The sequence below is a fragment of the Salvelinus fontinalis genome, chromosome 9 (assembly GCF_029448725.1).
Source record: "Salvelinus fontinalis isolate EN_2023a chromosome 9, ASM2944872v1, whole genome shotgun sequence".
Taxonomy (NCBI): Eukaryota; Metazoa; Chordata; class Actinopteri; order Salmoniformes; family Salmonidae; genus Salvelinus; species Salvelinus fontinalis.
Window position 1 is genome coordinate 17,802,921 of NC_074673.1, and position 26,038 is coordinate 17,828,958.

At 41.5% G+C, this 26,038-nt stretch overlaps 1 pseudogene; it reads left to right on the forward strand.

Annotated features, from left to right (window-relative positions):
- The window catches only part of LOC129862185 (low-density lipoprotein receptor class A domain-containing protein 3-like), a 174,898-nt pseudogene that overhangs the window by 99,622 nt on the left and 49,238 nt on the right, over positions 1 to 26,038 (forward strand).

Genomic DNA, 26,038 nt, shown 5'->3' on the forward strand with positions numbered 1-26,038 from the left:
TACTATAGTGACGCCTCTTGCACTGAGATACATTGCCTTAGACCGCTGCGCCAGTCAAAGCCAGCTTTCTAAAGGAAGATGCATTCAATTTTCATCAAATCAAATTTGTATTTGTCACATGCGCCGAATACAACAGGTGTAACAGTGAAATGCATATTTACAAGCCCTGAAACCAACAGTGCTTTAAGAAGTTAAGAAAACAAATACAAATAAATGTTGAGTAAAAAAATTGAAATTAAAAGTAACAAATAATAAACACCAACAGTAAAATAACAATAGCGAGGCTATATACAGGGGGTACCGGTACAGAATCAATGTGCGGGGGCACCAGTTAGTCAAGGTAATTGAGGTAATATGTACATGTAGGTAGAGTTAAAGTGACTATGCATAGATTATAAACAGAGAGTAGCAGCAGTGTAAAAGAGGGGTCTGGGTAGCCCTTTGATTAGCTGTTAAGGAGTCTTATGGCTTGGGGGTAGAAGCTGTTAAGAAGCCTTTTGGACCTATTCTTGGCGCTTGGCATGCGGTAGCAAAGAGAACAGTCTATGACTAGGGTGGCTGGAGTCTTCGACAATTTTTAGGGCCTTCCTCTGACACCGCCTGATTTAGAGGTCCTGGATGGCAGGAAGCTTGGCCCCAGTAATGTACTGGGCCGTATGCACTACCCTCTGTAGTGCTTTGTGGTTGGAGGCCGAGCAGTTGCCATACCAGGCAGTAATGCAACCAGTCAGGATGCTCTAGATGGTGCAGCTGTAGAACCTTTTGAGGATCTGAGGATACATGCCAAATCTTTTCAGTCTCCTGAGGGGAAATAGGCTTTGTTGTGCCCTCTTCACGACTGTCTTACACGGAATGCATGCGCCATCGTGCGCTATCGTGCATACATTTATTTTGTACCCCTACACCAAACGCAATCACGACACGCAGGTTAAAATATCAAAACAAACTCTGAACCAAACTCCTATTTAGCTATCTTGCTGTTGCTAGCTAATTTGTCCTAGGATATAAACATTGAGTTGTTATTTTACCTGAAATTCACAAGGTCCTCTACTCGGACAATTAACTTCTCAGGGATATGTGGGACGCCAACGTCCCACTTGGCCAAAAGCCAATAAAAATGCTGCGCGACAAATTTAAATAAATTACTATAAAAATCAATCTTTCATGGAATCACACATGAAAGACACCAAATTAAAGCTACACATGTTGTGAATCCAGCCGACATTTCTTATTTCAAAAAGGATTTACGGCGAAAGCACACCAAACGATTATGTTAGGTCAGTACATAGCCACAGAAAAAGACAGCCATTTTCCCAGCCAAAGATAGGAGTCACAAAAAGCAGAAATAGAGATAAAATGAATCACTAACCTTTGATGATCTTCATCAGATGACACTCATAGGACATCATGTTACACAATACATGTATGTTTTGTTCGATAATGTGCACATTTATATCCACAAATCTCAGTTTACATTGGCGCCATTTTCAGAAATGCCTCCAAAATATCAGGAGAAATTGCAGAGCCACATCAAATAACAGAAATACTCATCATAAACTTTGATGAAAGATACATGTTTTACATAGAATTAAAGATACACTTGTTCTTAATGCAACCGCTGTGTCAAATTTCAAAAAAACTTCACGGAAAAAGCAAACCATGCAATAGTCTGAGACGGCGCTCAGATATAAACAACATTTCTCCGCCATGTTGGACTCAACAGAAATACGAAATTACATCATAAATATTCCCTCACCTTTGATGATCTTCATCAGAATGCACTCCCAGGAATCCGAGTTCCACAATAAATTGTTGTTTTGTTCGATAATGTCCATTAATTATGTCCAAGTAGCTAATTTTGCTAACACGTTTAGTACACATGTCCAAATGCTCGCGCAGGTCCAGGCGAATGTTGGACGAAAACTTCAAAAAGTTATATTACAGGTCGAATAAACTTGTCAAACTAAGTAGAGAATCAATCTTCAGGATGTTGTTATCATAAATATTCAATAACGTTCCAACCAGAGATTTCCTTTGTGTCTACAGAAGTAATGGAACGCAAGGCGATATCATGTGGAATGCGCATGACCAGGAACTGGCACTCTGCCAGATCACTGACTCAGACACCTCCCATCCGGCCCCACATCACAGTAGAGACTTCATTCAACATTCTACAGACTGTTGACATCTAGTGGAAGGCGTAGGAAGTGCGAACAGATCCATATCATACTGGGATTTGAATAGGCGATGAGTTGAAAATCGACCAGCCTCAGAATTCTCACTTCCTGTTTGGATTTGTTCTCTGTTTTTTGCCTGCCATATGAGTTCTGTTATACTCACAGACATCATTCAAACAGTTTTAGAAACTTCAGAGTGTTTTATATCCAATAGTAATAATAATATGCATATATTAGCATCTGGGACAGAGTAGGAGGCAGTTCACTCTGGGCACGCTATTCATCCAAAGTGAAATGCTGCCCCCTATCCTAGAGAAAGAAGTTAATCCACACATAAAACGGCCAACCGAATTGTTTCTAGTCATCTCTCCTCCTTCCAGGCTTTTTCATCTTTGAACTTATATGGCGTTTGTCATCTACACTTTCATAGTATTAACACAACAACCTGCAAAACATTTCGTCTTTCAACCTGCTTCTATAAACCAATGAGGAGATGGGAGAGGCATGGCTTGCAGCATGATCTGCGTCAGAAATAGAAAGGAGTTCTATTTTAGCCCTTGGCATCGCAGACAGCAGTGTGGGTGCAATATTTGAATAACATGGATTTCTTAATTTATTTTGCGATGCTCGCGCACACTACGTGTCCAGTCTGGTCAGCATGTTAGTGTGTTTGGACCATGATAGTTTGTTGGTGATGTGGACACCAAGGAACTTGAAGCTCTCAACCTGCTCCACTGCAGCCCCATCGATGATAATGGCAGTGTGCTCGGTCCTCCTTTTCCTGTAGTCCACAATCATCTCCTTTGTCTTGATCACATTGAGGGAGAGGTTGTTGTACTGGCACCACACGGCCAGGTCTCTGACCTCCTCCCTATAGGCTGTCTCATCATTGTCAGTGATCAGGCATACCACTGTTGTGTCATCAGAAAACTTGATGAAGGTTTTGGAGTCGTGCCTGGCCATGCAGTCATGAGTGCACAGGGAGTGCAGGAGGGGACTGAGCACGCACCCCTGAGGGGCCCCCGTGTTGAGGATCAGTGTGGCGGATGTGTTGTTACCTATCCTTACCACCTGGGGGCATCCCGTCAGGAAGTCCAGGATCCAGTTGCGGAGGGAGGTATTTAGTCGCAGGGTCCTTAGCTTAGTGGTGATTTTTGAGAGCACTATGGTATTGAACACTGAGCTTTAGTCAATGAATAGCATTCTCACATAGGTGTTCCTTTTGTCCAGGTGGAAAAGAGCAGTGTTGAGTACAATAGAGATGGCATTATCTGTGGATCTGTTGGGGCGGTATGCAAATTGGAGTGGGTCTAGGGTTTCTGGGATAATGGTGTTGACGTGAGCCATGACCAGCCTTTCAGAGCACTTCATGGCTACAGACGTGAGTGCTACGGGTCGGTAGTCATTTAACCTGTCTAGGATGAGGGTGCCGCTAGCGGCACTCCCCCCCCCACCCCCACTGAAAAGGCAGAGCCGCGAAATTCAAAACAAATATTTTTTTTAAATATTTAACTTTCACACATTAAAGTCCAATACAGCTAATGAAAGACACAGATCTTGTGAATCCAGCCAACATGTCCGATTTTTAAAATGTTTTACAGGGAAGACACAATATGTAAAGATGTAAATCTATTACCTAAAAACACATTAGCATAATCCACCATCTTTTATTTGTCCACCAACACCAGTAGCTATCACCAATTCGGCTAAACTAAGATATTTATAGCCCCTAACCAAGAAAAAAACTCATCAGATGACAGTCTGATAACATATTTATGGTATGGGATAGGTTTTGTTAGAAAAATGTGCATATTTCAGGTAGATGGCATAGGTTACAATTGCACCCACCGTCACAAATGGACTAGAATAACTACATAGAGCAACGTGTTTACCTACTTACTAATCATCAAACATTTTGTAAAAATACACAGCATACACTAATCGAAAGACACAGATCCTGTGAATACAGACAATATTTCAGATTTTCTAAGTGTCTTACAGCGAAAACACAATAAATCGTTATATTAGCATAGCACATAGCACATAGCAGCCCAGCATTGATTCTAGCCAAAGAGAGCGATAACGTCAACATCGCCAAAATATATTATTTTTTTCACTAACCTTCTCAGAATTCTTCAGATGACACCCCTGTAACATCACATTACAACATACATATACAGTTTGTTCGAAAATGTGCATATTTAGCCACCAAAATCATGGTTAGACAATGTGAAATGTAGCCCAGCTGGTGAGAAAATGTCCGTGCGCCATATTAGACAGTGATCTACTCTTATACATAAATACTCATAAACGTGACTAAAAAATATAGGGTGGACAGCGATTGATAGACAATTTAATTCTTAATACAATCGCGGAATTACATTTTTTAAATTATCCTTACTTTTCAATACAGTTTGCGCCAAGCGAAGCTACGTCAAAAAACATGGCGTCCTAAGCCACTAACATTTTTCGACAGAAACACGATTTATCATAATAAAAATGTCCTACTTTGAGCTGTTCTTCCATCAGTATCTTGGGCAAAGGATCCTTTCTTGGGTCTAATCGTCTTTTGGTGGAAAGCTGTCCTCTTGCCATGTGGAAATGCCAACTGCGTTCGGGATGAACTGGAAGCGTGCCCAGCGATTCACAGCGTTTCAGAAATAAATGTCCCAAAATCGCACTAAACGGATATAAATTGCTATAAAACGCTTTAAATTAACTACCTTATGATGTTTTTAACTCCTATAACGAGTAGAAACATGACCAGAGTAATATTACTCCCTCCACTAATGCTTGGAACAAGTGCGGGTCGATGTCCTCCAGGCGCATGACGCAGCAAGAAAAGAGTGACTAGCTACAGGGTTTTTTAATTTGTAGTGCCTGTGAACGCGCAATCAACCCCATTCAAATCGTCATCACGTAAAGGCATCCAGGGGAAGACGTAAGCAGTGTCCGTATACTCATAGCAATAACTGTGGCCTTTTAACTGACTCCAGATCAGGGGCCAACATTTCTGAAATCTGACTCCATGTCAGGGAAATTGCTGTAGAATGGGTTCTGTTCCACTTAGAGACAAAATTTCAACTCCTATAGAAACTATAGACTGTTTTCTATCCAATAATAATAATAATATGCATATTGTACGATCAAGAATTTTGTGGGAAGCCGTTTCAAAAATTACACGATTAGCATAAATAGTGACAACAGCGCCCCCAGCCTCAACAGGTTAAGCAGGTTACCTTAGTGTTCTTGGACACAGGGACTATGGTGGTCTGCTTGAAACATGTTGGTGTTACAGACTCAATCAGGGACAGGTTGAAAATGTCAGTGAAGACACTTGCCAGTTGGTCAGTGCATGCTCGGAGTACACGTCCTGGGAATCCGTTTGGCCCTGCGGCCTTGTGAATGTTGACCTGTTTAAAAACTACGGACAGCGTAGATCACACAGTCGTCTGGAACAGCTGGTGCTCTCATGCATGTTTCAGTGCTACTTACCTTAAAGCGAGCATAGAAGTAATTTAGCTCGTCTGGTAGGTTTGTGTCACTGGGCAGCTCGTGGCTGTGCTTCCCGTTGTAGACTGTAATAGTTTGCAAGCCCTGCCACATCCGCGAGCATCGGAGCAGGTGTAGTACGATTCAATCTTAGCCTTGTATTGATGCGTTGCCTGTTTGATGGTTCATCGGAGGGCCTAGCAGGATTTCTTATAAGCTCCCGGATTACAGTCCCCCTCCTGGAAGCGGCAGCTCTACCTTTTAGCTCAGTGCGGATGTTGCCTGTAATCATTGGCTTCTGGTTGGCTTCTGGTTGGCGTATGTACGTACGGTCACTGTGGGGATGACGTCATCGATTCGCTTATTGATGAAGCCAGCGACAGATGTGGTGTACTCCTCAATGCCATCGGAAGAATCCCGGAACATATTCCAGTCTGTGCTTGCAAAACAGTCCTGTAGCTTAGCATCTGCTTCATCTGACCACTTTCTTGTTGACCGAGTCACTGGTGCTTCCTGGTTTTTGCTTGTAAGCAGGAATCAGAAGGATATAATTATGGTCAGATTTGCCAAATGGAAGGAGAGCTTTGTGCGCATCTCTGTGTCTGGAGTAAAGGTGGTCTAGTTTTTTTCCCTCTGGTTGCACGTTGAACATGCTGATAGAAATTCGGTTAAACTGATATGAGTTTCCCTGCATTAAAGTCCCCGGCCACTAGGAGCGCCGCCTCTGGATGAACGTTTTCCTGTTTGCTTATGGCCGTATACAGCTCATTGAGTGCGGTTTTGGTGCCAGCATCGGTCTGCGGTCGTATATAGACAGCTCCGAAAAATATAGATGTAAACTCTCTTGGTAAATAGTGTGGTCTGCAGCTTATCATGAGATACTCTACCTCAGGCGAGCAAAACCTGGAGACTTCCTTAGATTTCGTGCACCATCTGTTGTTTACAAATATGCATAGGCCGCCGCCCTTTGTCTTACCAGAGGCCGCTGTTCTATCCTGCCGAAAAAGCTTAAAACCCACCAACTGTATGTTATTCATGTCGTCGTTCAGCCACGACTCGGTGAAGCATAAGATATTACCGTTTTTAATGTCCCGTTGATAGGATATACGTGCTCGTAGTTCATCTATTTTATTATTGATTGATTCTACGTTGGCTAATAGGACCGATGGTAAAGGTAGATTACCCTCTCGGCGATGGATCCTTACAAGGCACCCGGACCGTCGTCCACGATACCTCCGTCTTTTCTTCCTGCGAATGACGGGGATGAGGGCCTTGTCACGTGTCTGGAGTAAATCCTTCCCGCCCGACTCGTGAGGAAGAAGAATTTCTCCAGTACGGGGTGAATAATCGCTGCCCTGATATCAATAAGCTCTTTTCGGTCATAAGACATGGTGGCAGAAACATTATGTACAAAATAAGTTACAAATAACACAACAAAACATACACAATAGCACAATTGGTTACGGGATTGTAAAACAGCAGCTCCTTCGGCGCCACATATTTGATATAGCACACACTTTTCTTAACAGAAGGTTGCACATAGTGCCTTGACAGTTTATGATGTAGACTGATTTTCAATCATTGCAAAGACATACAGTGTCCAGGAGTCACTGCTCCCCTTCTAATATCGCCTGAACGTTGCTGGCCTGGGCGTGATCGAAAAGTTCCATTAACGTTTCAGGGCCAAGAGAGAGCAAGGCCGAAGGGTGCTCTTTAGTGCCAACCTACTGTACATTGTTCTCCCTCAGATGTTTATTGCATTGTACAACGTCAGACTGGGCCAGGACTCTGAAGGAGCCAGATTGATTAGTTTGATCTCCCAACCTCCTAGCAGACTGCCTCTGTCTCTGTGTGCCCTCCTTGCTTTCACCCAGACTCCATTACCCATCGATTTTCCTTCCCACACAAACGCCCAGGCAAGGTCAGAGAATATCCTTTCAACTCCTCCGCCTTTTCCTCTCTCTCTCTCTCCTCTCTTCTCTCTCTCTCTCTCTTTTCTCTATTTTATTTTATTCCCCTCCGCTCCATGTCACTCCTCACTCTCGCTCATGCATGCTCGTCACGGCCTGGTCCACCTGTGCTCAGAGACGTATTTTCTTATAGAGCGAGGGAGAGAAGGAAGGAAGGAGGGGCTGAGGGGGATGTGCTGAGGGGGAAGGAAAATAAAGAGGGAAAGTATTGGCTGCGGAAGGAGAGGAGAAGGTAGGAGGGATGCTGTTAGGAAAAAATCTAAAATATTTAATAAAGCTAAAACTATCATGCTCTTCGGTGCTTAGAGGCTTTTATGGCAAACATATTTGCAATTAAGAATGTTCTCTAGTATAAGGTTTAGGAAGGATTTGAAAGGAAAAGCACCCATCAAGTGTGTGTGTGGGTGCGTGTGTGTGTGCCTTTGCGCCAGCGGCATCAATTGGCAGGTAAAGATGGCTGTAATTCCAGTCCTTGAGTGCCTTTTTCCCCCCAGCTAACACACCTGACTCCAATAATCACCTAATCATGACCTTCAGTTTACAATGCAATTTGATTAATCAGCTGTGTTTGCTAGGGATGGAGAAAAAGTGTGACACCAATCGAGGACTGGAGTTTCCCACCCCTGTGTAGATGACTTGGGCTAGGTACTGTAACTGCTGTTTGATTTGACATGAAACTAAGCTAGAGTTTTAATCACGGTGCTTATGTAGATAGTGCATAGCTGTGTTTTTACCCCAGGTGGACTCCAATCAAGTTGTAGAAACATCTCAAGGATGATCAATGGGAACAGGATGCACCTGAGTTCAATTTTGAGTCTCATAGCATAGGGTCTGAATACGTATGTAAATAAAGTATTTCATTTTTTTTTTTTATATATATATATATATATACATTTGTAGACATTTCTAGAAACCTGTTTTCGCTTTGTCATTGTGGGGTATTGTGTGTAGATTGATGAGAGAAAACATCTATTTAATGCATTTTAGAATAAGGCTGTAACATAACAACATGTGGAAAAAGTCTAGGGGTCTGAATACTTTCCGAATGCACTGTAAATGGAGCTACAGCAACAAGGTAATAAAGTCTGAAGTAAATTTAGCTTATTTTTTGCTGTTCTCAAAATTTTATTTTTGAGTTTTTAAATTGTGTAGAAATGCAGTAAATACGCTTCAATTTTATTTTCCTGCTGGTATTGGCCTTACTTGACTGCAGGCGCATTCGTTTTATTTTGTACTGCTGAGCTGAACACCCCCACTGACTTTGGAAACCACACAAAAAATGCTGGGTCTGTTTTTTGTAAATAACTTCTATTTAGGCTCAGAGGGGAAGGGGAAAAACTTGGCCCAGAATTAGAGAAGTTCAACTAAGAGGGAGCGCGTGATAGGAGTGGGGGGAGGGAGTGGGAGAGGTTGAAGGACAATGCTCTGGAAAAGAAACAAGAAAGTACTTAAATTTAGAGAGGTGGAGAGCAAGGGATTCCAGGCAACAAAAACAAAGGAAAAACACCTTCACAGAGGAATTAACAAGGGACATTTAATAACAGGGTCTGATTTTTTATTTTGTAAAGTCTCTCCCCTCTCCGCTCCCCCTCTTTTTTACCCAAAACTATGTAGCTTCTCTAATTAACTTTGATAAGTTTTTTATGTCCTGATAGCTGCGCTCTGCCTGTGAAGGACGAGGTGACCCCAAAGAGATGTGAATGCAGCTATAAGCACAGTAACTTCCCCCTTCCACACCCCTCCACCCACACACCCCCACCAATCCAGTTTCTGTGCGACCGCCTTGAAATTACCATTAATGCACATTTTTGAACTAATTCTGACAATATAAGCTTGGATCAAACAGTGGCTATCCATACTGGTGCTACTGGGTTGCTGTGGGAGAAGGAGGAAAGGTAGCCATGATATGGCATGGGGCGGCAAGTACCCTAGAGGTTAGAGCATTGGGCCAGTAACTGGAAGGTTGCTGGATTGAATCCCCGAGCTGACAAGGTACAAATCTGTCTTTTCTGCCCCTGAGCAAGGCAGTTAACCCACTGTTCTCTGGAAGCCAAAGACGTGGATGTTGATTAAGGCAGCCCCCTGCACCTCTCTGATTTAGAGGGGTTGGGCTAAATGTGGAAGACACATTCAGTATTCAGTTGAATACATTTAGTTGGACTACTGACGAGGATGCACCCCGGGTCCGGGATGAAGGGAAAAAGGAAAGGGGTCCCTTTCCAGGGGTGCATGCTCATCTCCTGTCCTTCGTATGAGTAGATGATGAAGGAAACGAGCAGACAAAAGAAGTGGATTGAGACTTCAGAATCATGTAGCCACAAACCATCCTCTGCTCGAATTCTCACTTTCTTAGGAGGCCAAAAGAAATGCAAGAAAGACATGATATGTGAGAAACAGACGGCAATCGGTTTTGATTGTTTTCTACAGCAAAGTGAGCGAGAGTGAGAAAATATGAAGAAAAACAACAACTCAGAGCCATGTCTTTTTTCTCCGCAGAGTTTAATGAATGTGATATACCATCCATGCAGAATGGGCTTTAAGCACTCAGGGCCTCCGCTGTGGCTGTAAACAAAGGCTGTACACACACACACACACACACAAACGTGCACACGCATACACACACACACACAGGCAGATCAGACGCTCCAGTGTTGAGGGATTGTATTTCAGCGAGGAGAGGAGAGAGTATGCGGGTACTCTGCGTACCCCTCCTTCTTCCACACATAATCGCTGCAGCTTGAAAGAGCTCATAAATCAGCCTACCACAATGGATTGTAGGGGGAGAAATGTGTGCCCCTGGCATTTTAAATGGCGCAGTGCCAAGCCATGGACAGGCCAATAATAATTCTCTTTGTTATTCAAAGTGGTGAAAACACAGGGAGATGTTTGGCTGTTGGCTGGCTAAGAGATATACTGCGTACCCACTCACTACCCCCCTTTCCTGTGTCAGTGATTCAGAGGGTTGAGGCCTTGCTTTGTAATGCTGGGTTTTACTAGAGCCGCCGGTTATGTATGCAGTGTCTATGCCCACATACTGGTGGCTAACTGGTTACTGGTGGTTGCTCAACTGACTGCTGAGTTGACCATGCCACCTACAGAAGGTTAGATCTCTTCCTATAGCGTCTGATTTACTAAGCTTTTGTGTTGCATACATTTTCCAGAGGGAACTTTGAATATTGAATAAATTATAAAGTACAGATTAAGAAGTAGAAGTTCTGAAGGATAAGTGGTTTTAGCTCTCTCTCTTCTCTCTCTCTGTCCCCCCAGAAAGTGGATTTCTAATCTAGATAATGCTCTTAGGTTCTTTGATTTGCACGGCAGAGTGTCCCAGATGGAATCATCTTGCCATAGCAGGCTTGGGTCACACTATGGGACGGACACCATGGGTCTATGCATATCCAATGCACTTCTCAAAACGCCTATCCAGGCCCTGTAAAGTAATTATCTGCTCTGGACTGAAAAGCATCCAAGTAACCTAGTTCTTTCCGGTCTGACTTCTCCCCACGCGTCTCCCTGTCTGTCCTCTGCCTGGTGTAGCTACTTTCTCCACAGTGTTTCCTCCTCCAGAGAGGGGATCAATGTGTCTAAAGCAGGCTGCTAAAGTTAGGTGCTGCTGGGGTTAAACAGGCCTGGGTGATAGGGGTGGAGGCTCGTCAATCTCCTGGCTAGCCACTGAGATCTGGCCCTCCCTCCGTCTACCCTCCGTTAGATTGATCGATGGTGGATCTATACTAACGCTTCCCTCCACTTTGTTCTCTCTTTGTCTCTGTCTGCTTTCTGTCTGCTCTCCTTCCTAACTGCTTTCCATTCAGTTTCCAACATGTAGCTCTTAAGGTGGGGGGTAGGTCTACAGAAAAAGTGCAAAGAAGTACTGCAGGACAAGTAGAACTGCTAAATTCACTGACCTTTAGTATAACAGAACTACATTTGTAACATTCTGTATTAGAACTCACCATTGCCAGAATGTCAATAAGAAGGATCCTTTAAGGCCATGAATGAAATGCGAGCAGCAGCCTGTAATATACAGTGATTGTCTGGTAGGACCCACATCCTTCTATCCCTCCCACTCGCCTCTCACTCTTTGTCTCCCCCTCTCTCACTGTCCTGTTCTTCATCTCTCTCTCTCTCCTTCCTTCCCTTTCTCTCCCTCTACTTCTTTCCCTTCTTCTCATTCTTTCTTCTTTCTCATATTTTTCTCTTTTCCCCACAGCTCAACTCTATTATGAGACATTTACAACTGCAGCATCATCCATCCATAGTCATTTCTGCCATCATCCTAATAACAGACCCTTCTCCCCCTCCTCTCCTCTCCTCCCCACAGCCAAGATAAAGTCCAAGTGTGCTCTGACGTTCTTCGCCTGTGCCAACGGGATCCACTGTATCATCGGGCGGTTCCGTTGCAATGGCTTCAGCGACTGTCCTGACGGGAGCGACGAGAAGAAATGCAGTGAGTAACCCACAGCAACCACCTCCCATCCCATAATAACCCTGGCATAATACCCCATCATGACCTTAATGTACAGTATGTCATGGAAGCCACTCTCTATTTAACCACATACTGTATTTAAACACAGGTTGGTCTTGTGGACCTACTGTATGATCAGTGCAACTTGTCCTCTTGTAAGGATAATTTGGGAGCCAGCTTTAGCTGTAGTATGTAGAAGTGGTGGATTTGTGAGTGGGCTCACATGGCTCCCTCTGTTCCTGTTTCTCTCCATCTCGGCAGAGCAGCTTCTAACGAGCCAATCACTCTCCATCGTCAGAGACTCTGTGCCTAGCCTGCAAGCCCCCACGCTGATGCACATCTAATCTAGCCATTTAAATGGAACTGCACTCCTTCCGCGTGCTCTGTGCTACGAATGCCGCGCTCTGAGAACCGACCACTATGTCTCTACTGCCTAATTGTCTGGATATTCTTACAAGATAATTCAGCCTCATTCTGCTCAGGCTTGGAACAAAGGCCAAGCAGCACAAGAGTGCAAAGAGGATTCAGAAGTGTTCTGAGGTCTCTCATGCTAGTTGGATTTGTGTATCTAATCAAAAACCGAGATCAAATGGTTTTACTTTATCTCTGCGGTGTGATGCAGTGTGATGCATTTCATTTTTTCATTAATTCCCTCTATTTCTTTGATAAATTGATCAATTGGACCGTGGTCAAGGTTTGAGGTTTCTCTATTTTTTTTAGGTTTCTCCCGCTCTTCAATTTAAGGAGCTGGTGGTTATAAAAATGAAACAAAAGAATGCCTACAGTTTGTTTATCTCATACCTAACCCCTGCCCTCTAACCTCTGAGCTGTGTTGTGATCCTCTCACAGCAGGTAACCCTCTGGTGTGCCTGGAGGCCAGCTTCAAGTGTCGTAACGAGCGCTGTGTGGACCGCAGTTTCCTGTGTAATGGACAGGACAACTGTCAGGACAACAGTGACGAGGAACACTGTCTCAATACCGCAGGTAAGGAGCTACACACTACATAGTAACTACCCACTAGCTACACACCAGCTACATGCTAGCTACGCGCTAGCGATACACTGACATGGCTACATGCTAATGGTTTCACAGTCACAAGGCACCATACTAGCATCCAACATTGCTCACTAGGATTCAATACTTTGCTACCAATTGCAATCCAAGCCAACTTTGTAAACTTTAAGTCAGAAGCAAGAAGCTAGCTTGTTGTTCCTGCAGAGGAAGTTAACATGCACATGTGCCTCAATACACATCTCCCAGACCTCTGTGGCCATCCTGATATAGGCCGGAGTCAGGATCCATCAGGTGGGAACCGTGTAGAGGTCTGCCATCAAGACAAATTGCAGCACGCAGAGAGGAGAAGCTCAGGGTTTATTATCCCTCTGAGCTGAGGAAGAGGAGGGGGAAATTAAACTGCATAACACACACCCACAGGCACACACACACACACAGAGACACAAACACACAATCTATGCCGCCCCCCCTCCCCCCTCTGACTTTGCCTCTCTCTAGAATAAGAGCAGAGGTGCTGCAGATGACAGATAAGACACACAATATCCGTTTTAAGCCACCTGAAGTCATCCCACACTCCCTTCTTCCTCTCTACACTCCCCATCTCATGTAGTTAGAATGCTGTTTGGGTTACCTGCCTCTGACGTGTCTGATAATTACATCTAGCTTGCTCTCATTGTTTAACCTTCCATTGTTTTATTCCTGCAGTCTGATTTGGGCCATTTGTTAGACAGCTGCAGAGGATGGCCTTTATGTTTTTTATCTATTTATTCATTGGGTAATGGGTTTTTGGAGGGGGAAGTGACAAAGTGGCGAACAATGCAATGTAGCACTATAAAATAGTGGTGAGGGAAAAATGGATACAGTTACATATCTAAATATTATTTTGAATGATATTATATTGATACTTTGATTGAAATAAAATAAAATAATAAAAAGTGGGAGCATTTGTTTTATTTTTTGCCAAGTGGCGTTAAGGGTTTATCATACCCGTACATGTTTACCAAAATGTGTGTACACGTATGCACAACAGTGGAATATTGGACTGTTAGCTTTCATACCTTTTTAGAATTTTAACACAGCTCAAACAATTTCTCCAACTGTCAACACTTTCAAATGAACAGAGGATACATACCAGAGACGCGTTGGTTGGGAATTGTGGGGAGGTGCTATGCGTCCCCCGCAGATGGTGGTATCAGAGCCGCGGAGCTATGTCACAATGGAATACAGGACAATCACTTATCAGCATCTATGGACTATGATTTACAGTTTCGCTAGCGCTACTCAGCTGTACCTGAGCAAAAATGCAGGTATTTTTCATCCTATAGCTTGTTCTCCATCTATGTTTTCAGCCATTTTATTTCCATGACTGATCAAACCGAGAATCCAGGACACTCAATTTAGTATGATATGTTACGTTTGGTATGGTTACATAAGACAGAAGGTTACCTAAGGTAAAAACAAAATGCGCGTGGATGGGTGGGCATAAAATGTCAACGTCTAGCCACCCAAAGGTTCCGTGTTCCAATCTCATCACAGACAACTTTAGTATTTTAGCAACTTTGCAACTACTTCACCTTTTAGCTAACCCTTCCCCTAACCTTAACCCTTTAACCTAACTCCTAACCCCTAAACCTAACCCCTAGCCTAGCTAACCGTAGCCACCTAACTAACGTTAGCCAGAAAAAATGTGTAATTCATACGTATTGCAAATTCATAACATATTGTACTAATTACAATTTGGGTAAACATATCATACGACTTGTAATTTGTTAAATAGAGGCAGAACTTTACCAAAATGATTGCTACGTTGTTTGCTGGAAATAAAAGTTTTGGCTCTGATACCGGCAATACCTTTCAGATATAAAGAAAAGCTGGAAAAAAGTTGGCAGTGTAGTAAAGTTGGTGGAAAAACATATTGCGTTGTAATCTAGGAAGAGCATGGGAAGATAGAGAATAAAGTGCAATAGAAACAATTGGAATAAAAGGCATGAGAGGCTAAGGTGGGATTTGAGAGAGAGAGAGAGAGAGAGAGAGAGAGAGAGAGAGAGAGAGAGAGAGAGAGAGAGAGAGAGAGAGAGAGAGAGAGAGAGAGAGAGAGAGAGAGAGAGAGAGAGAGAGAGAGAGAGAGAGAGAGAGAGAGAGAGAGAGAGAGAGAGAGAGAGAGAGAGAGAGAGAGAGAGAGAGAGAGAGAGAGAGAGAGAGAGAGAGAGAGAGAGAGAGAGAGAGAGAGAGAGAGAGAGAGAGAGAGAGAGAAAAGAGCCCCGAGCGAGGGGGAGGGCTCTGTAATTCAGGAAGCAGAAGTAACATTAAAGCCCATTCAGCAAAGCAGCGTTTCCTTTTCCTCACAAATCTGTGTTTGGGTGTACGGTGTCAGAGGGAGTTGGGGGCGGGTTGTGTGTTTGACCCCCCCTTTGCCTCATCACAGCAGGAGAAGAGCCTGGGGGCACAGACGTCCCAGACACACACACAAACACACTGAAGACCAGAGACACACTCTGCATGCCCAAGCACCAAACACATAAAGCAATAATACACCCAGTATAACTCCCTGACCTTCAGCAGTCTAATATCAGAATGAGAAGTTTGTGAATGTGAAATAGTATGAGACATGCAGAGAGCTGTAGATGAAGTGTTCTCTGTTAGATGGAAAGTTGGAGACAGTAATATTAATTCACAGAATGAAAGTTATTTCAAATCTGCTACGAAGGAACATTTTTTTAAAGTATAGCCATTGAATTGTGTGTGTGAGAGAGATTTTTTTGTTTGTTTTGGCACTCTGTGTGTTTGAATACTCAACACCTCCCTTCATAGTAAACTGTGGACATTCAACATAAACATTTTCAAATAGAGATTGTCATAAAATATTTACATTCCGAACAATATTCAGAAATGCAGTGGGGATTATGCTAGTTACTTCATGTAGAGTATAGTGCACAAAGGCTCTGAAAACATCTTCATTATTGTTCACATCCACTTTCTACCAAAGCTCTGTTTCATGTCCCTAGTTGCAAACCGTACTCCTATTTCAGCATCCAATGAGCATTTGAATTTGAGCATTTGTCAAATGAAAGTGTATTGGTTCTGTACACAGTTTAGCTAAATGTTTATGTTACTAGCACCTAACGATGCAGTAAAATGTCAAACAAGTACACAAATAATAATTTTAAAAATATTTTTGTTTTTTAAGAAGTCAAGAGATGTTTGGAACGAAACCAATTAACAACCCAAATAGCACTGTAACACTAATCCAAATACAATCTATACATATCTACACATACATGTGGTAATGGTGTGTATAGACAGAAGGAATTGAAAAGTTATGTATACCAGTAGTTATAGAGGATAAGTCATGACTAGAATACAGTATATACATATCAAGTGGGTAAAACAGTATGTAATCATTAGTAAAGTGACCAGTGTTCAATGACTATGTACTCTACATAGGGTAGCCATCTCTCAAGTGCAGGGTAGAGTTGAGGATGGACAGAAACATTTACATTCATATCCCTTCACAACAAAACCAAGTGTCCTCCACAAGGGTATCCTGCAGCATTCCTTGAAGAGGAACGAACTACAGTGACTTCCTTTGTTTACCACTCCCCCTCACATATACAGTACCAGTCAAAAGTTTGGACACACCTACTCATTCAAGGTTTTTTTTTTTTTTTACTATTTTCTACATTGTAGAATAATAGTGAAGACATCAAAACTATGAAATAACACATATGGAATCATGTAGTACCCAAGAAAGTGTTAAACAAATCAAAATATATTTTATATTTGAGACTCTTCAAAGTAGCCACACTTTGCCTTGATGACAGCTTTGCACACTATTGGCATTCTCTCAACCAGCTTCATGAGGTAGTCACCTGGAATGCATTTCAATTAACAAGTGTTTCTCTCTTTAAAGTTAATTTGTGGAATTTCTTTCCTTCTTAATGCGTTTGAGCCAATCAGTTGTGTTGTGACAATGTAGGGGTGGTATACAGAAGATAGCCCTATTTGGTAAAAGACCAAGTTCATATTATGGCAAGAACAGCTCAAAAAAGCAAAGAGAAATGACAGTCCATCATTACTCTAAGACATTAAGGTCAGTCAATCTGGAAAATGTCAAGAACTTTCACATTTTCTTCACGTGCAGTCGCAAAAATCATCAGGCACTATGATGAAACTGGCTCTCATGATAACCACCACAGGAAAGGAAGACCCAGAGTTACCTCTGCTGCAGAGGATCAGTTCATTAGAGTTACCAGCCTCAGAAATTGCAACCCAAATAAATGCTTCACAGAGTTCAAGTAACAGACACATCTCAACATCAACTGTTCAGAGGAGACTGCGTGAATCAGGCCTTCATGGTCTAATTGCTGCAAAGAAACCACTACTAAAGGACACCAATAAGAAGAAGAGACTTGCTTGGGCCAAGAAACACGAGCAATGAACATGAGCCCCCTAAAGGGAGAGCATAATAAACAAGGAAATTCTCAAAGCTGCTAATGAGAACCTTGACGACCTTGTACCTAGCCGGTGGGGATTCCGGTGGGGTGCCCCCACCCAGGCAGTGGCAGTGCTGGCAACACTAGCTGCAGTAACCCATGGGGAGGGGGTCACACTCGGACATTTAGAGAGGGGGTATATTATTGTGGCCCTGGTGGCACGAAATCAAAGTCGGACTGCATGGAGATGCTTGGGAACATGGTCAAAACGGATGACCGTATTGTGGGTGTTTCAGGAAGAAGGTGTACATTTGACCTCCATCATCTAGGATGTGACAATGGTAAATAAATCTCTACATTTATGCTCATTTTTTGCGCGGTCTTGCAGGCCTTCTCATGCAGCTGCAACTTCAAGTACATTTGTAAATCATGACCCATCTTGAGTTGGGCTCTGGGATGGTGCAATTGTTGAGAGGGTGAGCTTATGGTTGTGTGGGGGTAAGGGCTGAATGTGTGTGGGTGTATGTGTGTATCCCACAACTGTTACGAAGGAAGAAGTAAAAGATGTTAGGGACTATAGAGGATGATCCACAGCAATATGTAATAAAAATCGAGGTGAGGGCGATGGAAATGCATTTGGCAATGGATCTGCTTCGGTTCGGTGGATGGCGCTGTGTGCACTTTTCGAAGGATGGATCCCAGTCGGTCCGGGGCTGTGCGATGCGGGGGGTCGGGGGTGGTCTGCCGGGCATTGGGATGACAACCCAACTCGAGATGGGGGCTTTTGGCGGGTGGAATAGTGGGGACCAATTGGAGGTTTGCTTAGTGGAGATGCAAATGTCATGGTACAACTATATAGACACTCAATCATTATGTTACTTTTTAATAGGATGTTTACAAACATATATTTTGATAAAAATAATTGAAAGGTGTGTCTCATTATGGTAAGTGGTGAAATAAGTATAGCCAGTTACAATTGTAATGGCTTAGCAGATAATAAGAAAAGACGATCAGTATTTACCTGGCTAAAAAGGATTATAATATCTACTGTTTACAGGAAACCCATTCGACAGTTTTAGATGAAGTTTTGTGGAAAAAGAACTGGGGGGGCGAAATATATTTCTCCCATGGGCAAAGAAATTCAAAAGGGGTGATGGTTTTAATTAATAATAACTTTGATCCAAATGTGCAACTTGTCCAAACAGATCCTCAAGGAAGATGGATTATTTTAAATATGTTATTGGACAATAAACATATATGGCTTATTAACCTATACGGTCCGAATAATGATGATCCAAGCTTCTTTGACAATATATATAAGAATGTATCAACTCTACAAGCAACACTAGACTCTATTATTATAGTGGGAGATTTTAGTACGGTCTTAAATACCTCTATGGACCGGAAAGGAAATCACACTACAAACTATCACCCTCAGGCACTTAAGGAAATCAGGAATGTCATGGATATATTGGAATTAGTGGATATATGGAGACTTAAATACCCTGACCTAGTGAGATATACATGGCGGAGGCTTAATCAAGCTAGTCGCCTTGACTACTTTCTTATATCATTCTCTCTGGCACCAAAAGTTAAAAAGTGTTTGATAGGGGACAGAATGCGGTCGGACCATCACATAATTGGCATATATATTACTCTTACAGAAATTCCACGTGGGCGAGGATATTGGAAATTTAATCAAAGCCTACTAGATGATAAATTGTTTAGAACTAGGACAGAAGAATTTATAACTGACTTTTTTAGACATAACATAGGTACAGCAGATCCCCATATTGTATGGGACACTTTTAAGTGTGCCTTTAGAGGCCATGCAATTCAGTACTCATCTATAAAAAAAGCAATTTCGATCAAAAGAGTCCATATTAACAAAGGAAATTGAAGGACTAACAGTACAGTTAGATAACATTAAAAACGGTACCATAGAGGCACACAATTAGTTAGAGGAAAAACAAAAAGAAATGGAGGAACTTATTCAAGAAAGATCCAGTGTAATATATTATAAAAATAAAGCGAACTGGATGGAATATGGGGGAAAATGCACCAAATTCTTTTTCAATCTTCAATATAGAAATGCTATAAAAAAAAAACGTATTAAAACTTGTTACAAATGATGGAGTCACGCATGATTCACCAAATGATATTTTGAAAGAGGAAGTAAAGTACTTTAAGAATACGTTTTTGTTTCAGGCTCCTCCATCTCCACTAACTGAAACTAATTGTATGTATTTTTTCCCTAATAATAATGTAAAATTAACATCTGTACAGAAAGACTCATGTGAAGGCCTAATTACAGAGGAGGAACTTCTTGATGCAATTGGGGCCTTTAAGGATGGGAAAACTCCAGGACTGGATGGCATACCAGTGGAAGTATACAAACATTTTTTTGATATACTCAAAGGACCATTATTAGCTTGTTTTAACCACTCCTATATAAATGATAGATTATCAGACACGCAACAAGAAGGTGTGATATCATTATTACTGAAACAGGACCCAAGTGGTATATATAAAGATCCAGTCCATTTAAAAAATTGGAGACCTCTTACACTTCAGTGTTGTGATGCAAAAATCCTAGCAAAATGCTTGGCGCATAGAATAAAAAAAGTTTTGTCAGATATTATTCATCCTAATCAGACAGGTTTTTTACATGGACGATACATTGGAGATAATATAAGGCAAGTACTGGAAACAATAGAACACTATGAAATATCGGGGACACCAGGCCTGGTTTTCATAGCTGATTTTGAAAAGGCTTTTGATAAAGTACGACTGGAGTTTATATATAAATGCCTAGAATATTTCAATTTTGGGGAATCTCTTATAAAATGGGTTAAAATTATGTATAGTAACCCTAGGTGTAAAATAGTAAATAATGGCTACATCTCAGAAAGTTTTAAACTATCTAGAGGAGTAAAACAAGGTTGTCCACTATCGGCATATCTATTTCTTATTGCCATCGAAATGTTAGCTGTTAAAATTAGATCAAACATTAATATTATGGGATTAGAAATCCAGGGCCTAAAAACTAAGGTGTCATTGTACGCTGATGATTCATGTTTTCTTTTAAAACCACAACTAGAATCTCTCCACGGCCTCTTAGAGGATCTAGATACATTTGCTATCCTCTCTGGATTAAAACCAAATTATGATAAATGTACCATATTACGTATTGGATCACTAAAAAATACACATTTTACATTGCCATGTAGTTTACCAATTAAATGGTCTGACGGAGATGTGGACATACTCGGTATACAAATCCCAAAAGAAAGAAATGATCTCACTCCAATACATTTTTATAGAAAGTTAGCAAAAATAGATAAGATCTTGCTACCATGGAAAGGAAAATACCTGTCTATTTGTGGGAAAATCACCCTGATTAACTCTTTAATCATATCACAGTTTACCTATTTGCTTATGGTTTTGCCTACACCTAGTGACCTGCTTTTTAAATTATATGAACAAAAAATATTCTGTTTTATTTGGAACGGCAAGCCAGATAAAATTAAAAGGGCCTATTTGTATAACGAATATGAATTCGGAGGGCAGAAATTATTAAATATTAAAGCATTAGAACTCTCACTAAAGGCATCAGTCATACAAAAGTTATACTTAATTCCAAACTGGTTCTCCAGTAGATTGGTACGAATGTCTCATCCTATGTTCAAGAAGGGCCTTTTTCCCTTTATTCAGATTACACCTGCTCACTTTCGGTTGCTTGAAAAGGAAATAATCTCCAAAATATCTTTATTTTTTAAACAAGCCTTATAAAGTTGGTTGCAATTTCAGTTTAATCCACCTGAAAGGACGGAACAAATAGTACAACAAATCTTGTGGTTAAATTCAAATATAGTAATTGATCAAAATATGTATTTATCGAAGAAATGTTTAAAAAAGGTATAATTTTTGTGAATGATATCATAAATAGGACTGGTGGAGTAATGTCACACATGCAGCTAACACAGACATGTGGAAATGTCTGCTCTACCCAAAATTACAACCAATTAATTGCAGCATTACCACAAAAATGGAAGAGACAGGTAGAAGGGGATAAAAGTAAGGAACTTGTATGTCGGCCTTATATTAAAGAACATAAATGGTTAAAGAAAAGTGTGATAAATAAAAACATATACCAATTTAATTTAAGGACCAAAAAACTGACAGCTGTGCCATATAAATTGCAAAATAGTTGGGAAGAGATTTTCGATGTACCCATTCCATGGCACATGGTTTATGAATTGATACGCAAAACAACGCCGGATTCAAAACTTCGAATTTTTCAATTTAAATTATTGTACAAAATTCTTGCAACTAATAGAATGTTATATATATGGGGGATACAATCTTCCCAGCTCTGCAGATTCTGCTGTGAGGAGGCAGAGTCATTAGACCATTTATTTTGGTATTGTCCGCATGTAGCTCGTTTTTGGTCACAGGTCCAGGAATGGTTGAAGAATTGCAACATTTGCGTAGAACTAACGCTACAGATAGCAATACTGGGTGATTTGAAAAGCCATAGTCAATCAATCAATAATATAATAATTATTTTAGCAAAAATGTTTATTTTTAATTTACAATCCGTGGAAACTATGAGAATAGGAAGATTCAAATCTTTTGTGAAGCATCACAGCACAGTTGAAAAATATATGGCAAATAAAAATCCGAAATGGATGATGTTGGAAGATAGATGGGAAAGGTTGAGTGGAGCTGAAGGGTGGGACTAATAACAAGATAAACAATGTAGGGCATACGGGATCTGTGAAATGTGTATAGGTGCGGAGCTATTATGAAATAGCACAGTTACAAGTGGAAATCAAACTGGATGGACAACAGAAATAGAGGAAGGACTAAGAACAAACAAGAGAGAACTATTATAAAGTAGACTGTGTCTGTAAAATGTGTATAAGATGTATAAATTGAAGGTAAAAACAGAAATGTTTATCAGTTTACTCCAATTGGGGGATCGGTGGTAGGGTTTGCGGGGAATAATAATAAAGGTATGCTCTTTAAAAAAAGTATGTATGTCTATGTAGGTATGTGTATGTATATATGTGTATATGTATGCATACGTGAATGGATATATATATTTACCCCAAAAAATATGGGGGATTGGAAATGATGCAGACAATTACATTGGAAGCAACATTCTTTCCGCAATATTAAGCTGATCCACCCCCCCCCCAAAAAAACACAAAAAAAACATGAGACCGGTGGAAATCTGACCTTTGGTCTGATGAGTCCAAATTTTAGATTTTTGGTTCCAAACGCCATGTCTTGGTGAGACACAAAGTAGGTGAACGAATGATATCTGTGAGTGTGGTTCCCACCATGAAGAATGGAGAAGGAGTTGTGATGGTGTGGGGGTGTTTTGCTGGTGACAATGTCTGTGATTTATTTAGAATTGAAAGGAACACTTAACCAGCATGGCTGCTACAGCAATCAGCAGCGATATGCCATCTCATCTGGTTTGTGCTTAGTGGGACTTTGCTGCGTCAATAACCAGGGTCGATATTATGGGAGGGCCTTAGCCCGTCCTACCGCACCTCCTTGCCAAATAAAATATTGAAATATAGATCATTTATTTGACCGCAACACGCGCCGACAGAAAGACGCATCAATCTCAGTTAAACCATCCAGCAAGGGAAACAGCGCCCCTCTGTCTCAGTATGTGTAGAACATGTATCTGATGCTCTTACGAATTGGAAAGAAGACATTGCACTAAAGTAAATTAATTTTAATCAAAATTATGTAATTACTCCTGTCTAAATAAAGTCATTCAATATACTTCAACAGGGAGGGTGGTGCCGGGTGTGCAGTGGTCTAGGGCACTGTATCGCAGTGCTAGCTGCGCCACCAGAGTCTCTGGGTTCGCGCCCAGGCTAGGCTGGGTTTGCGCCCAGGCTCTGTCGCAGCCGGCCGCAACCGGGAGGTCTGTGGGGCGACGCACAATTGGCATAGCGTCGTCCGGGTTAGGGAGGGTTTGGCCGGTAGGGATATCCTTGTCCCAGTATGTAAAATGTAATAAAAAAAATGTATGCACTCTACTGTAAGTCGCTCAGGATAAGAGCGTCTGCTAAATGACTAAAATGTAAATGTAAAATGTAAATGTAATTAGCAACAGATGATCATAAGCTTCTTTAATAAAAATAGCTGTGGATTGTTTCAAATCATAAGTGTGTTTGGGAAGCCCACAATTTGGTTATTAGGCATGGCAATAGGTCTAGCTGATTGTAGCGGCTGTCAGTGAAAGCATCTAAAATATATGTGAAGATAATGTGTTTTGAGTATAATAGAAAATGTTGCATCAAGAAGAAGGGGGGGGGGGGGTGTGGTGAAGATATGGTCTGTCTCCAGAATGCCTCCATATGTGCCCATTTGGCAATGTCTTCTTTCTAATTGTCTTAACTCACCACGTACACCACCATTTTTTTCTTTGCCTCACACAAGTCAACAAAATCTGTTTCTAACATCCATTGTGAAAGATCATTCCTCAGTATTTGAAAAATCTTTCCAACACTCCTGACCTCAATAATCACCAAGCCTCTGTGTGAATGAGCAAAATATCATGATCTGATGATTTCATAAAAAACAGCTTTTTGTCCCGAGTGCACTGGCGCAGGAAGCTTTGAGGTCCCGGAATAGGCTAGTTGATACACTGTTGAGAGTTTGTTAGCGACGGCTTTGGGCCGGACCCTGTGATAATATGGTACAATGTTGAACTTCACTAGCAATAGCTCAAGTCAAGACAGCTAGAAAGGGAGGCAGACAGGCGGAGAAGAGAGATTAATGTGATTAAAAGATCCAGAATTTTCATCAGTATATTTTCTACTTTTATTTGTTGGCTTTAGGCCTATGTATTTTACTTAGTTGGTGATGGAGGTTATAGGCCTACTGCTGCATTAGTCCATAGGCTATCACTGAATTCTAGACAATAATTTATTTAGCTGCCAATAGATCACAGTGTATCAATGTGTCTATATAGCAGATGCTAGTGCTCTCGCCATAGTTGAATTTTAACTTTTAGATTTGTATCATTTTACTTCAGATTGTTATGATTAACCACGTGACAATGATTTTGAGAAATGAAAATGTTATTATTGAAATGTAACTGTTCCACAAAAATGTGCATAAATATATATTCATAACTGGCATGCAGATCGGTAGAAATGGTAGGATAAATTGTAAGCTTCCCCTAACTTAAAACTCATGAGCTGCCTGTGGTCTTTACTAGTACTTCCATTTAAAAAATAAGTGCAAGCGCGTGTACACATAGGAGGTCCCATGAAAAAACAGGCCCGCCTCTGGAAATCAAATGCCCGTCCAACTGATTTGTTCTGTCACAACATGTATTTGGTCACATTACGGTTCCTGCCACCAACCCCATCAGTGTAATCAGTGGCCTACAGGTCCATAGAGGACTGTCAGATAGCCAATTACATCTAAGCAGAGAAACTGAGGAAGCAGGCAGGTAGGCTGACATAATGCATTAGACTGCTACATGACTAGCCTGTCAGCACATGAACAGACCTGCTGGAAATCACTGATTAAAGATCCTCTCTGGGTGGTTGGAAGTGTGGGAGAACCTAAGGCCTGTGCGTGTGCGTGTGTGTGTTAGCTAATCTACAATATCTGTTCTCATCGCTTCGCCAATGTGTTTGAATGGTGATCGCCGCTTTTAGCGTGTAGATCATCATTAAACTGAATAGGAACTGCTTGGTACAAAACAATTAATCTGCCATTACAGATTGGTCTATATGAACCCGTTGAAGCTGGCTTCTGAATCTTTGGGTTCAAATGATTGTGACACACAATTTTCTCTCTTTTCTCTCAGTAAAACTCCAGAGAGCCTCTTTTGAACTCCGGAGAAGCACTCAGTCTACAGAGTATAATCTACAGCTCTATATTTAATAGATCCTTCCTCAGTGTGAAAGGAGATTCACGGCTGCATCTGCTGCTTTGCATAGACGTTATGCATCAGAAACCTGGATTCCGGGCCAACCGCTTACACCAGCTCATAAACAGATACATACATAATACTCATTTCCACCTCACCATTAGAGTCCACAGTAAAGCACCCATTAGGGCCTGCAATCACACTGATATATAGACTGAATGGAGAATGTCAGTGATTACAGATTCCTGGGTTGTATTCACCGTTGGTGGTATCACTCTGCTTTTAATGGCTTTTCAGCCTCCATATTCCACATTGATTTCTGCAGAAGTTTGAGCCAGAAAATAGGCACAGTAGTTTAAAATGACATGTTAATCCAAGGGTGTTTTGGAGGTGTGTGTGCATGCGTCTGTCTTTGTGTGTGAGGTGTGAGTCTGTCTGTGTGTGTGAGGTGTGGGTCTGTCTTGTCCTGTCATTAACACAGAGCGAAGGCAGAGGGAGAATGGCGTGGGAGTGGAAGGCAATTTGATGGCTGCAGTGCGAGGTGGGGGAGTGGAATATAATGGTGCTAGTTT